Genomic DNA, 15,225 nt, shown 5'->3' on the forward strand with positions numbered 1-15,225 from the left:
AAAACTATGGTATAAATAAAAAATGGCTGAAGGGATTTTGCTCACTTTTTTTTTGATGACAAAGAATAAGCAAAGCAGCTGAACTACTGGTGTATTTGGAACAGCTGATAGAGTAAGAAAACCCCAACACTCCGGAATTATATAATGCAAAAACAATAATCATTATTAATTTTCATGCAGCTCTGATTTTGAAGGACTTGCAATGTAGAAGTGAAACCAGCAAAACTGGTAAGAGAGATACATTTCTATACAAAGGCATGCTGAACACACAGGATGAAACAAGTACACTGAGGCTAGAAGAGTTTAGGCATTCTGCTCCTTCTGTTCCACTCATGCTCCAGTGTGATGCTGCTACTTGATATTCAAAGGACCAGGAAGAGGCAACAGAATAGGAAGGACTGGCCCTCAAAAGCCAAGGATAAGTGACTCTTCCCAGAGTGCAGGTGGCAGAGTGAACCAGCTACCTGGAAAAGCAGTCAGAAGAAGTGTATTTTGAAACTTTATCTCGTGGAAGAAATGGCAGAAAGCCTGACCATGTTAAAAGAAAAACATACTGAGCCCCCAGGGGCAGCGGAGTAAAATGTTCTCAGAAAAGGGAAGAATTTAGCCTCTAGCTGACATACAACACGTTTCCCAGTAACCCATCTCTAACACCGTGGATTTAAAATCAACCTGGATTACAGTTGTCCTTTGCTTTTGTTACAAACCCCCAAAACCATGGAAAGAATTCAGAGTTTCATTACAAACTTGAAAGCAGGTCAAAGTTTATGGAGAAGTTCCCTATAGGTTGTGATCCTTCAGAGTTAACTCTAATCTGAGCTGGGAGAAAGTTCTGAATTAACACAAGGCTTTACACTGGAAGTGTGGGAAACTTGTGGCTTGACAAAATTTCCTTGCAAACCCAGGTGAAGTTCAGTGGTTTCTGTGATATTTCACAAAGACTGTCTGGATGCCTTTGAACTTGAAACTCAAAGCGGAATCCAGCAGCTGCAAACTTAAACACAGCAAGACAAAGATTAAGAAAAAAATGTTTGCATGAGCTCCTGGGAAGAATATACTAAGTTTCACCTGCTGACACTGGAAAAGTAGAAGTCTACACACCCTCCAGTTCCAGTTCAATTTAAATAAAGACAGTTGGGAGAGGTGGCAGAGGCACATTTGTTGCATTTTTGACTTACCTAAGAGAGGTGGCATGAAGGAAACAAATGAAAAGGACTGTAAGCAGAAAAAGAGAAAGGTAAAATGAGATGATTACAGACAGATGAGAATAAGGATTAAAAACCATCCCACAAATACTGGGAAAAAGGTTTAGAAATCATACTGAAAATCAGGGAATGGAAATAAAAAGACTAAGCATGTTACTTATGGCACATTTCTTCGACATGCTTTTTTTTCTTAAGTACAGAAAACTTTCTGAGCAGTAAAGAATTTTGATTCTACTGTTAAATCCCTACAGAAAGAGAAAAAAAATCCTAAATTTTGTCAGTACACTTTTGTTCTCTGGGTTCCACTTCTTTGGTGAATTACTCCTTAGTCACTTGGAAATGCTGGAAATCACATATGCTGATTCTAGAATAATATCCCCTGCCTTCTCAAGTCTCCAATTATCCTTTAACTGAGCAAAGTTGTAAAAAAAGTAGCCATTTGTATAAAATGGTCAGCAGATCACCTCGGGGGCACAGCAGCATTCCCACTACGCTGCTATTTCTGCCTATCTGACTGAGGGAAGTTTGGGAAAGGAGGAACAGAAAAATATTTTGGGAAGAATCACAAAATATCACATCTGGTTTATTTATTATATAGTTCTCTGTCTGTTTTTGACTAATGGATATCCTAATGGAGGAACTTAATAGTTACACAGACAAGAGAAACTGGGATTGATACAGCTGTGAATATACAAGGGCTGCAGTTTTTGATTGCAAACCTGGAGAATACTGAAGTAAAAAATCACCTGGATGAAATGAACTAAGCAACAAACCCCAAAATGCTTCCTTGTTAGTTTAAGAAATACTAGATTCACCATTATGACCTAATGTATCTCCTTGCATACATTCCTTCTTTCTTCATCATTTATGTAAGACCAATTGCCATGACAGTTGAAAGAATTGCTTTAATAAAGCAGCGTCCCCCTGTATTTTAAATACTGCTGGTTCCTGAGACAAAGAAATCTACTCCACAACTCCAAAGACACAAAATAATACAACACAAAAGAAGCCAAAGGCAAAAAAGAGAATACTGCCCACCAAAGGAATTTTGTGGGGAAGGTGGTATTTCTGGTTCACAACTCCAAGCACAAGCTGCCTTTTATAAGCTTTATTACCAACACCTCCTACACCTCTACCTTCATTCTCTGTCCTCATGGCAAACCAATCCAAACCTGACTGGGCTCCAATAAAAGCAGAATGGTGCATAACGTAAGTACTGCAAGGATACAGCATTAAGTGCTGAGAGCTCTGCACCAAGACACCTGAGAGCAGGTGAAATGTGCTGTGAGAGGCTCACAAGGGACCCTCTGCACATCTGAGCAAACAGCCTCCAAGGAGCGATGTGTCTGCAGGATCAGGTGAGTAACAATCCTGAGGTTCTCTCTTAGTTACAGAGACATGGAAATGTATTGGCTGCAGATATAACCAGAGCCTGGTGGGAAATTCTGGGAAGGAAAATGTGAACATCTTGTTTCATTGCAGTGGAATGCTAACTCTGTTTTCCCTGCACACTGCCATTCTTCAGACAGGGATTTCACTACTGTGCACTTTGTGCTGGCCTGGAGGGACTTCTGCCTATATCAAAACATCACTCAGACCACTAAGAGTTAACAGAAAATGTACAAAAAAGAACAATCGCACATTGTCACGGGAGATGAAATTAAATATCCCAACAGACATTCTTGTTCATATGACATTCTGGCCAACAGCCTCCTCAGATACTACAGAGATAACAATGCAACTACTTTCATTACTAATGCTAATTCAACGGGAATTTAACGGAGTAAGTAGCTTAAATTAGCATTTTCTTTTAGGAATTCTGGGCTGGCAGTAGTAACATCTGTCTCTCTGAAGTGACAACAGAGAGCTTAAGCTTCAGGTCTGGCTGTTCTGCAACATGAGGCATTGCATTACTAACCCAGAGCTAGGTAATCATTCTACTGCCAGCATTAATGAGTTTCTAGCTACCCAAGAGTCCTTCCAACTAATGAGCACAGGTAGCATGAGTGGCAGCACAGGAGGCTGGGCCCCAGACCTGATCTCTTGTGCTGCCACATCCAGGCAGTGCCCTGGGCCCCACTCTGGGTACATTCTAAGGTGCAATTCTGGCACAGACCTCGACCTAGCTCTTCCTTGTGTGACAGTGACTGTCCCCAAACCCAGCTCTGGGCTCCCAGGGTAATGGACAGTGGCACAGCCTGGCTGGATCAGCAGCTGCTGTGCTGCACCAACTCCAGTTTCCTCACTGCTTTGCCCATTTCAGCACTGGGAGCACTTGTCCTTCAGAGCAGGCTCCCAGAGGGCTCGCTGACTCCCAGGGAAAGCACGTTCCACAGATGGAGAGCTTTCTGTGAGAGGATGAAGCTAAGGTCCCAGGAGCCCTTGCATTGGGTCTGTAGTTAACACTCCATGCTTTCTTTTTCCCACCCTCCATAAAGTATTTATTTTCTGAAATCCTTTAAGAACTGTGTCATTAACACAGTATTTCTGATTTTACACAGAAGCTGCTTTTTGAAGGTATTTTGCAGCATAAATTCTGCACAATTTATTCCATATACATTTTTTACATTTAAAAGCATCCCTCTCAGCCACATAATGTATTTTTGAGTAGGAATTACCTACTTTAGAATAGATTAGTTTGATGTTCAAAATTTCCATATTTTTTTACTTTGCAACTTTGAAAGAGTTAATCTTATATCTTAATGGGAGTTTGCCCTTAATAAGAAAGCATTAAAACAAGCCAACAATAATAAGCTAAATGAAGGCCATTCTTTTGCTTTTTGTCAATATTTTCATAGCAAGCAACAAATAGATCAAACACAAGATATTTTTTAAGGATTTCCCCCCCACCTTGTAAGTCATAAATGCTTTGGTATATTTAATTTCAAAATGAGTTCCCCGTGGATCAGGCTAACAAAATGGATTAAGAAAACCTTCCCAAACCCGGCTGCATCTTAGATGGAAAAGTACAAAAAATGTTCTTTTGCCATTTCCCCTTGCTCCTTTTTCAACTGTTCCTCTTTCCCCTATACCAAAGGAGCTGTCAATGCTAATCAAAGGTTTCTTAGTCCTATTCTGAGGCTTCCAAACACGGTAACATGTATTTTTTCTAAAAAAAATGAAGACTTTTAGACTATATTCAGAGGAAAATATTCAAGTGACTATGTATTTGCTACACCAAATCATATATGATATGGTGTAGCATATCATATAATCAGCACTGGGATATATGATACCACACAGCTGGTATATTTAGAGATAGAAAGATGAAAAGCAAAGGGAATACCTGTGTTTTGTGATGGTCTGCACAAGTACTACTTGGTGCCTGTTTGTGAGAGACCAAATGGACTGCTCCTCTTGGATCTGTACCAGTTTTAAACCCTTCTAAGCAAGGTCAGGAGACAATTCTGCCCAGGGAGAGGTGTTGGTAAGACCTGACCAACTTTTCCATGCAAGCGCATTGGCCAGACTCTGAAAATACCCCTATGCAATACTTGCTTGTCAAAGGGATTTAATTTGCAGACATGAATATCCTTTCTCCTGTCCTGCTGTCCCTACTGGTTACACAATACCAAGGGCTCCTCAGTGAAATGTAGAGCACAGCTGTTCACAGCTGCTTTAACACATGGACACCAGCCTTGTTACTGGAACAGGTTGGGACTTGGTTCACTGCCTCACCAAATCTGTCTGATGGCAAGTCCTGTTCCTGGAAAACACTTCTGTAGGAACTGCAAGCTCTGGTCCAGCTGTGGGCAGACGTGAGGGCAGCAGAGGCAGGGGTGGCAGCAAGAGCCCGATGGATGTGGCTGCACTACAGCCCCAGTGCAGAAGGGTCTTGCCTCCCTCCTCCTGCAGCTGGACCAGAGAATGGAGACCTTCAACCAGAAGCAAAAGTGACAAAACAAGCTCTCTTTTTGATAGATCACCAACTCTTCCAGCTGGCCTAGGCAGCCGCCATGTCCTGCTCACCAGAATGCCAGGGAAGCAGCCTGGGATCACCACTTCCATAGGTACTGGGTGCACACTTAGCCCTCAGCCAAACAGAAAGTGTCCCCTCTAAACATTTTGCAAGAGTGGGGTAAAGGTAGTGACAAATTACTTACAAATGGCACTGCAAGATTTACTAGTGTGTTTGGAGGCAGAGGCCAAAGTGTGCAGCATGAACACATGAAGGCTCAGGGAAGCAAAAGCCCTGGTGCAGCTCTAATTGACGGTGAATTTCAGCCTTAGCGTGCACACGGTTTTGGTTACTTACCACATATTTGAAACAATTGAAGTGGGTTTTTTTCTGTGTTTACTTAGGAGCCAGCTATTTTCAAGGTTACAGTCCCTGCTAAAGGAGGAAACTGTGTCTCTGAGGTATTGGGAATTAAACAGAAGAAAAAAAAAAAGGCACAGAGAAAGTAGCTGCCTTACAGAGAGAACTCAAATATTTTGTTTCCTTCCTTGTTCACTCTGTAGTCAAAAAAGAACTTTACAGTAAACACTAACTCATGTTTTCAAAAAAAAATGAACATAATTCTGAATTCACAGGAATTCTTTTTAACTCCTGGAATCCCTTTCTGATACACTGAAATACAAAGGGACATTCTCACTTGCAGATTTCCACTTGGCTTTTGCAGTCTCAGAGCACATGCTGACCACTCCCCTGTCTGTGGTGACACATGGCGGCACCTATATCCAGTCAAGTGTTTTGTGAAGGCAGTTCAGACCTGGAGATACAGATGAGGTGGAGGGGAGGCAGCAAATGTTTTGAGAGTCCTGGAAAAGCCAATCAGACAGAAATCAGACACTGCAGAGGGCACATATTTTGCTGTGACCAGAGGCTTTTGTGGCAGGAACCAGAGGAAACCAGTGCCAAAGGGAGGGTGGGGGAAAGGACGGGAGCGAGCGGACAGACAGGCTGCAAAGACAAGCAAGGAATTCCACCCTAGGGAAAAGCAGGACCTACTGTTATCAGCCTGCAGCCTGCCCTGTCCCTGGTACAGGAGGTCACACAACATCTCACCACAGCAGAGCTCCACTCTGTATCTGACACCAGGAATTAACTCTGGAGCCTTAGGTCTTAAATAACGCAGAGAAGGATCAAAGCCAGCAGCTATATGAAAAGAGGCTTCTTTCATAACTTAATTGCTCATTTGCAAAATACCAATGTTATTTAGTTAAGTAACTATGACCTTTTTTTGATGCACTTCTAATATGAATGCTCATGTGTGGTTGTCAGAAGAAAATCATGACAATAAAATAATAATACTTTAGATCAGGAGTTGTCCAATTAACTTTGCTGGGATAGCATCCCTATAGAAATTGATTTGCACTGTACCTTTTTGAGGCAGGGGTTACAGCTGTTTCCAATTCTGTCCCAGGCTCTGCACTTGCAGAAGACAAATGCATTTGGAGCCTTTTTGCAGATGCTTTTTTCTCATGCAAGTACCATGAGAACTAAACCAAGTTTCTGGGAATCCCTCCTTCAGCTGGCCTCTGCTGTTCTTGTCATATCCCACATTACGGTGGATGCCTGTTCCTCCAGCTGCAGTGCCAAGAAGTATTATTTTGAGGTGCAGAAGATGTCTTCCCTGGCTCTAATTAAACAGATCAAACACATACAGGCAGGGAACAGCATGTGCATACCAGTCCAAAGGACATATAATGTCAGCTAGAATTGGAACAGTTTCACTGGAACAACGTCAGGAAGGCCAGAAAGTGAAGGAAGACTCTTCCATGCTTTGACAGTGATGCAACACTGGACGTCCCCTGTTCATCTGTAGATGCCAGCAACAAGATACAATGATTGAGGAAATGTCGTTAGTATCTACTTATTACTTGGGCCAACCTGGGATATAGAACAGCAGTTCCTGAATGGAAGATAATAAACTCTGGGTTGAAAAATGGGGATTGAGAGGTATATACAAGAGTTCTATGAGTGGAAAAGTAAGAATTTATACAAGTTACTCCTTCAAAAAGGGCATGCTCTGTCTCACACCCAGGTATCACAGTAAGGATACAGCTTCTGTTTCAGTTGTTTCTCAAATCTGGGACATTAATAAAAAAGGGACAGGAGCTCATGACAATGAAAGATCATTTTCTCTTCAGAAATTGTCTCTTAGATGCATAGGCAATTTACCTTTAGGGGATATCTACACATTCATACGGAGTAGGGTACACACCTGTATTTACTTTCCAGTGACACCAAAGAGCTATACAGCCTTTTTTTTTTTTTTTTTTTTTCCTGATCACCTTCACTGATACTCTATAACATATGTATGTAAATATAAGAAAGCAAAAATACACATCAGAGCTGACTGCTAGGGGTGGGAAGGGAAAATGTGTGACTTCTCAACCCCAAGTAAATACATTAGTAGGCTTTAATAAAGTCAAGCAATTTTGTTAGCTGCATTAGCACCACTAAAGAATCTTCTAGGTATAAAAGAACCATGCATGCAGAATGATAGCATCAGTACATTTAATAACTAATGGTATTACAGTCATAGGGTTACCACTTTAAAACCCAAGCTTTCAAAGGCTCAAGAAAGAGCTAAAACCCCCGTAAATCATATTTACACAGTGAATACACAAGAGTTATATTTTGTTTTGGGACTTGTTTTATTTAAATTCTGCTGCAATCAATACATATGTTGGAAAGCAATGCAAAACTCCTCAAGCAGATGATATTCTTCAATGTTGTTTGAACATGAGAATATTCCTCCTGCCATGCTGAGGTAATGCAGGCTTACCAAGAAAGATGTCCTAACTGAATTAATAACTCTGAAAGAAGTTGCACAGATAGGAAGAGCACTGTATTATACTTGACCAAAACCAGTATGCCACGCTGAGGCACTGTGGAGTTTTCCACAAGTTTAGGCTGTGGCAGGATGTTCTAAGCCTTCCCTGTATGGAGGTTTGGTCTTCTAGGCCTCTGAAGGAAGAAACACTTTCCAAAATTTGAACAGTACACCGTGCTTTTTAACAATGTTTCTTGAAAGTACACTTTAGGTACAAAGAGCAGAAAAAGTATCTGTTACCACGAATGATCACTTTCTCAACTTCTTAATGCACATTATGTGACTTACCAAAATACTTCTGGTTTTGAGTCACACTACATCAAGTCTCCCTTGTTGGCTTTGACATCATATCTGGAACAGCCAATGGTTAACAATTTCTGATTTGCATGTTATCAGTGCAACTGAAATAAAGAACAGAATTTTATCCATAATTACTTTTATTTTCCATGCCTCAAGGAACACAAGCACTCCTGCAACTTCAGTACTGATGTATTTGAAAATCCCAGTGAGCTGTTAAAGATGACACCTCACTTATCAGAAGATAGTATCAAATGATTCCACACATGATGGACCTAAATGAAGGCAATTTTAAAATCTTCTAACTGGTAACATTTACTGTTCAGCTGATGCCCAAGAGTAAGTCTGGAGCCTGTTTCTAGTAGCATGTTGTTCAAAATATGATCATTCCTTAAAAAAACTGGAAAATTTTCTATTTATAATTCTCAAGATTTTCACTGTGACCATTTACTTATGAAAGAATGCCACACATCGTATTTATGAACAGCATGGCTCATGCACCTTCATACTGACTGCAATACATTATTAAAAGCAAAAATCTTCAGTTTGTTGTAGCTGAATCTTGTCAGAATGCAATGCAGCAACCCAAAGTACCCATCTCATTTAGCTCCATGGCCTTGATTTTATACATTAATAACCTGATCACTATTTTTACCAAAGTCAAAACGGAGTCCATATAAGGTGATATTGGAATAATGAATATCTGTCACTGCATGGCAATGTCAGAGACAGAAAACAATATTCTGGTGGGCTCTGCAACAGTTGTAACTTACACCTTGGGGCTTTCTCAGCTGCCATAAGGTCCAAAAAATTATGTGATGTGAAAAAATCCTTTTGTACTGAATGCAAGAGACTAACTGGTGGGAAAAAATCATCCACCTGTTACACTGTGCTTTGTTATCTGAGAACAATCCTAAATTTCCCTCAGGGCTGTTCAAAGGTCTTACCAGAGTTTTTCAGAGCATTCGAGATTACATCCTTTAGCTGTAAAATCCCATTTTGGATGCAATAATGTTTGTTACATCTGGAATTACTGCAAGCATCCTGGTAACAAAAGTAAGAACACACCATCTTCCTCTGCTAGAAAGTTGCTGAGAAGGTAGTTTTACCTTCAAGTAACCATGACTGCTCTTACTAAGCAGGACACATTATAATCATTCTGTCATCCTCAGGTCTTGCATCACAAGTATCCAACCTGAAAATTGTCACTGGCCAAATATCTTTTAATTCAGAAGGAAAGCATATCTGCATTGTGCTTTACTGCTTCTAAAACTTCCCACTGTACTGATTCCAAGATGAGATGAGCTTCCATTTTGGTAAGCAAGTACCAGCTTTTTAACTTATTGTCAGCCTGCAGCAGCTGCTGCATTATTCACATGTTCTTTCACCTTGCCCAAAGTGAAGCTCATTATTCTTTAAATATTAAAGGAGTTTTTATGGGGCTTGCTAGTAGCCAGGTAGGGGTTGGTCTCTTCTCTCAAGTAACAAGTGACAGGACAAGAAGAAACAGCATCAAGTTGTGCCAGGGGAGGTTTAGGTTGGATAACGGGAAAAACTTCTTTATGAAAAGAAGGCATTTTTCATTTCATGTTGAGCATTGGAACATGCTGCTTGTGGTAGTGATGGAGTTACCATTCCTGGAGGGATTTGAAGGGTGTGTTGATGGGGAGATTTTTTAGTGGTTACCTTGACAGTGTTTGGTTAATGGTTGGACTTGGCATGAGAGTTCTTTTCCAACCTAAAGGATTCTGTAACACAATGGCAACAAAATATAACTTTTCTTATATTCCTGAATTTCTAATTGCATAAAGTAGTATTAATAAAATAGTCTTAGGGCAATCTAGGGGAAGTAATCACCAAAACACCAGAAAAAACCCAAAAAGTTCTGACACAGCTAAAAATATATTAAAACCATTCAAAATTAATCTGATTCTATCCACCAAGTCAAAGGGAGCAAAGCAGGAAGTAAGGTTCTCAAGTATAATTCATGATGCAGCTTTCAGTGCAGACACTGTGACTGCAGACACTGAACAGGCACAACACTTGTCACTCCTCAAAACACAGAGAACGCAGAGGTGAATGTAGACTCACACCCCAGGATGCCTGGGTGCCTAAGTAGACCTGTCCCATGCACAGGAGGATGAGGAGAAACCTCGGCTGGGCTGTGGCAGTTGTGATAACACTCATGGTCTGGCTATGAAGAGCAAAACACTCCACAGGGTGCTTTACTGTGATTTAATCTTTAAGGGAGGAGTAGTCTCTAATCTTGCTAATGACATTTTCTAGGGACTGCTTCAGAGACATTCCTTCATGTGAGAGACTGGAAGGGTAAGGGTTAATGCCATTTGCCAAAGCAGCAGGTGCTTTGTAGAGCCCGCAGGCAGAGCACAGGAGAGCTTTTGAGTGTGTGGTGGGGAAACCTCTGGTCTGCAGAAGCACGGCCCAGGGGCAGAGGAGGTGAGCACCCACCACCAGAAGGTGACCACGAGGGACCGACATTTGTTTAGCAACAAGTTGGTTTGGAGCCAGATAAGGGAAGAAGTCAACAGGAAGCAGATCCTGTGAGGTGGAATAGTGCTTTTGATCATGGCAATGTAAAACTCCACCTGACCCTGAGGAAGACATTCACATGGAGGCCTCAGAGTTTCCATCCCTTCTGATGGGGGGGCATAACCGGCTCAACTGCACTGACCTGAGAGGCAGGGTCATCTCTCAGAGGGTGTCATAAGCCATCAAAGATCCCTGAAATGCCCCCTGACCCATTTTAGGGCTTTCCACCAGGGAATTGTTGGTGATCCACAGTGTTGTATCAGACAGTGTAACACTTCCCACTCCCCAGGGGAGGTACCTGAGCATTCCCACCTGGACACTGAACCCACTGCATTTTGTGCTTCATGGATCAAGACTGAGACTCTCACCTCAACCAACAGACACTGAAATTGCAACGAGCAGCTCTTGTCACTGGACTCATGGGTGGTGATGTATTTCCACTATCTACTCTTATCTTTTCTTCTTTCTTTCTTTTCCTTATATGCTTTCTTAAGTGATATTTTCATACTTTTATATTGCTGTTCTTCTGTAGATACTAACCAAAGCAACAACATACCTCCCTTCCACTGCAACCAAATGGTTCTGAAATAAACCTGCTGTCTTTCTCTCCATCTCTCTAAAAATACAGTGTCATTTTACTCTAATTCACCCCAAGGGATCTATTAACAAGAACCTCAGTTACTCAGCCTTCAGTGGTGGGTCATAACATTTCCCTCACCAAAATTATTTTTATTGTCATCAGTACAAATTAGGCTACCAAGTCTTACACACACAGTGTCAAATGGAACTGATCTAAATCTATTTTCTTTGTTTCATAGATTTCTTTTTCTTCGACAAAAGATATATACGTATTTGTGTAAATCTACATTCTAAACCTTACTCTATTATTTTAAATAATAACTAGTAGTTTTAAAGACAAGGTAAAATAAAACATAAATTATAACAACTTCTTAAATTATAAATAATAAATTAAAAAGAAAACCAATATTCAGCTTCCACTGTCAAACCTATCACTTCAAACTGCTCTGCTTCTATAAGGAAATTAAAGTTTTATGTCCCCAGTACTGGGAATCCAACAGAAACCTGATCCTTTGCACATGAAATGCCTTCCTTTGCCTCAAATCTCAAAGCCTGGTTCTCTTTTTCCCATTCCATCTTGTGCACTAAGGATTCCTTTACACTTTCCTTGGCCCATTATAACTGATACACATTTAACTATGCACATACATATCCATAAAATAAATAACATGTTCCTCGTTTTTATCCTCTGAAATATGAATTAAGGAACTGTCTTTGGTGACAGTCTGCTCTTTTGTCTGTGCATTACCAGCAAAAAAATAACAATGCTCAATGGATTTCAATCAAGAATTAACAAGAGGAATGAAAAATATTTTATGCAGTTGCTTTTCTTCATATGCACAACTAAACCAAGCGTGTCTTCTCATATTCGTGCAGACAGACACAGTTTTCATACAATTATAAATAATCACTGAGAGTATCAGCACAGTATAAAGTTAGTGGGGAACAAACACATGAAAAACCTTTCTGGTTTTGTTTATTTATCACTATTTCACAGCACTTTTTCCTATCATAAGTCAACCAGTTTGACATTGCTGAAAGGACACTTGTCCAACAACAGCAGGACGAAAAACAAGAAGCCTTGGAATTATTTAAAATATTTTTTTATAATTTATTATTTTTCAATAAACTAAAAGCAAACCAAAATAGGCTTCAATATTCACATGACATTTGAATTTTTACTTCCCAGATTTTACTGGAGGGGAAAAAGGGCAAGCTAAGCATCTTCCTTTGGCTCTCCCATTTTGGTAATTCCTCACTAGTGTATGTACCTACAAAAGATTTCATCTGAATTCCAGTTTAATTTCTCTCTTGACTATCCTGGAGACATTCTGTTTAAACATGTTTTCATTTTCTTCAAGCCATGTTATGTATTTCTTTCCTGAAGTGCAGTGTGTTGTCCTGAGAGGGTAATACAGGTAATATTTAATACCTAATCATAAAATAATAGTAGCATATACCAACCCTGAGTTCCACTGGCACTACTAATTCTCACAGCATATACCCACATAACCAAGGCCATGAGCTTTGGTACTCCAAAATCCATTTTTAGGCCCAGCAGCAGGGAAGGATGGAAAGAGAAGTCCATTTGCATGGAGACCAGTGACTAAACCAAGTCTCTGTCCTGGTTCTGACAGCTGCCCTTAGGATTTTCTCTCACTTTCCCTTAAAATACAAGTGTTGGTGCAATCACAAAGAGGCAAGAAAAACAAAGGATCCATAAAACACATCTGAATTTTCCTTTCAATGGCAGCTCATTTACCATTTGTAGTTTTACACTGAACATTTCTTAACTGAACAACAAAACAGTGGATGATCCACAAAGTCTACGGGGCAGTCTTTAATTTCAGATTCCTTTGTGTAATCATTGATAAAAATATCTTCAGAGTAGACACAAACAGCTCTGCATCTGGCTACAAGGATATAGGTGGAATATGTAAACTAAACAATATACAGACTAATACACACCACTAATGCAGGTGTAACCCTAAAAATCACAACTTCTCTCTAAAATACACAGAATTTCATTTTACAAAGAGATCACCACCTTTGCTAGTGGAATAGACTGCTTTCACCTGAAATATTGCTGCGTTTGTCAGACACCTAGAATTAAGTGACTGCTTTGCCACATGCACTCCAACAAATACTGTTTCAGCAAGTGTCACTGGAAAGAGACCTCATATTAAACAGCTTCCTGGAGGTCTGACACCCCAAAAAAAGACCTAAGAAAGCCTTCCTATAGTGGAACACATATTTGTTTCAAATATTACTATGGCACACCAGAACAGTGTGACATTTATGAACATCTGAAAATGTTCTTGCCATGTGGAAACGCTATGTCTGCATTCTACACTTTTAAATTTTATTTTGCTCTTGATTTTAGTTATCAAAGCAGATAGAAGTTTAAATATTGAAGGATCTAAGCATAAATTCATTAAACTTGTAAGTTTATTTATGTAAGCAGAGAAAAACAGGAAACTAAAAACAACAGCAGAATATTTTCAGTAATTGAAACGAAGTAACTGACGTTAAGTAGGGAAGGAAAATCTGTATTTTGTTTTAATATGCAATTTTAATATAACACCTACTTAAGGTGGCATTTGAGAGCTAACATAAATATTTTAACATTCTAAATTGCATCTTTACTGAACTGTACATAATCACATTTATTATTGCAATTTTCACTGAAACAGAAACCTGGTAAACATACATTAATCTCAGTACCTTGAAGCAGTAACAGAGCTGTACCTTTGCCTGCACTCTATGTCCATCTCCGCTGTGCCCAGGACTATCTCCAAGTGGAAATGACTCCTTAAGCTATAAATGCACAGTAAGAAACATAACTGGCTGCATGACTGAAACGGCTTCCGGAAGGAGGGGGCAAAATCTGAACTGTCACCTCCAACTCTGTTTCTCAGTGACACGGAGGCAGACTCCCACAAATAGCTGAAAGTTATATTAAGAGGTTCTGTGATGTCCTGCCAGGGTCTTTACTGGGCTTCTAGAGTACAAAGGTCATATATTGTTTATTTATAGATAAGGAGGATACTGCACAAACCAGGAGGCTTAGGGAAGCTTGTGCTTCTAAGCTAAATAATTCTGTGAAATAATGCAAGATACACCTTATTTTGAGAAATTAATCAAAAAGGCGTCCCTCTTAACTAATATACAGTTTTGATATGAGCAGAAAAGACATAAAAGTGTAAATCTTGCTCAGCTGGGGCAGAGCTTACCTTGACTCACTATAAAAAAGAAATTTACAGGAGATTCCTCCTCCTGTTTAGATAGACTGAGCAGTGTCGTGATGAGGATTCCTCTTACTGTGTATTTGTAGAGCATTTAGCACAGCTGTATCTTTTGTCTCTACACACAAAACTCCTTTCTCCTCTGCATTTTATGTTGGACTCGATGATCCTAGAGGTCTTTTCCAACCTAAACAATTCCAGGATTTGTGTATAGCAACTGCAGACGTTGTAAGTACAACGCTGTGTGCTCACCCTCGCTGCAGGGCTTGGTTAAAGGGCTGATTCTTACCCCAGTCCTGCCAATCACTTGGTCAAATCACTCCTGCCTTGCCTCTGCTCCCCTGGGACCAGGTAGTAGAGCGCTAATGTTTGCCAGACAGCTGTTGTGTGCCTTAATTATCTCCACAAAGGGAAACAGAATTACAGCAAATTCTCGTCCAAGGACATTAAATGCACGCAGTGTCTGTCATTAACATCAGCAAATCAGTCAGTATTTTCAGTGCATACAAACACAGGCTGTTCTCTAACAAATAAACAGGTTTTTCTCTCTTTTCAGTTGAAGAAAGG

General features: G+C 40.1%; 1 long non-coding RNA gene across 6 annotated transcripts in view; it reads right to left on the reverse strand.

Annotated features, from left to right (window-relative positions):
* LOC136361490 (uncharacterized) overlaps window positions 1-15,225 on the reverse strand; it is a 107,159-nt gene that overhangs the window by 25,537 nt on the left and 66,397 nt on the right. For 5 of the 6 annotated variants that reach the window (XR_010743645.1, XR_010743642.1, XR_010743644.1 and 2 more), the window contains one exon: window positions 7,335-8,388. This is a non-coding gene — a long non-coding RNA (uncharacterized lncRNA). Of the gene's footprint in view, window positions 1-7,334; window positions 8,389-15,225 lie in introns of those variants that run through there. The other variant, XR_010743643.1, reaches the window with a different exon arrangement.

Source organism: Sylvia atricapilla, chromosome 5, assembly GCF_009819655.1.
Source record: "Sylvia atricapilla isolate bSylAtr1 chromosome 5, bSylAtr1.pri, whole genome shotgun sequence".
Lineage (NCBI taxonomy): Eukaryota > Metazoa > Chordata > Aves > Passeriformes > Sylviidae > Sylvia > Sylvia atricapilla.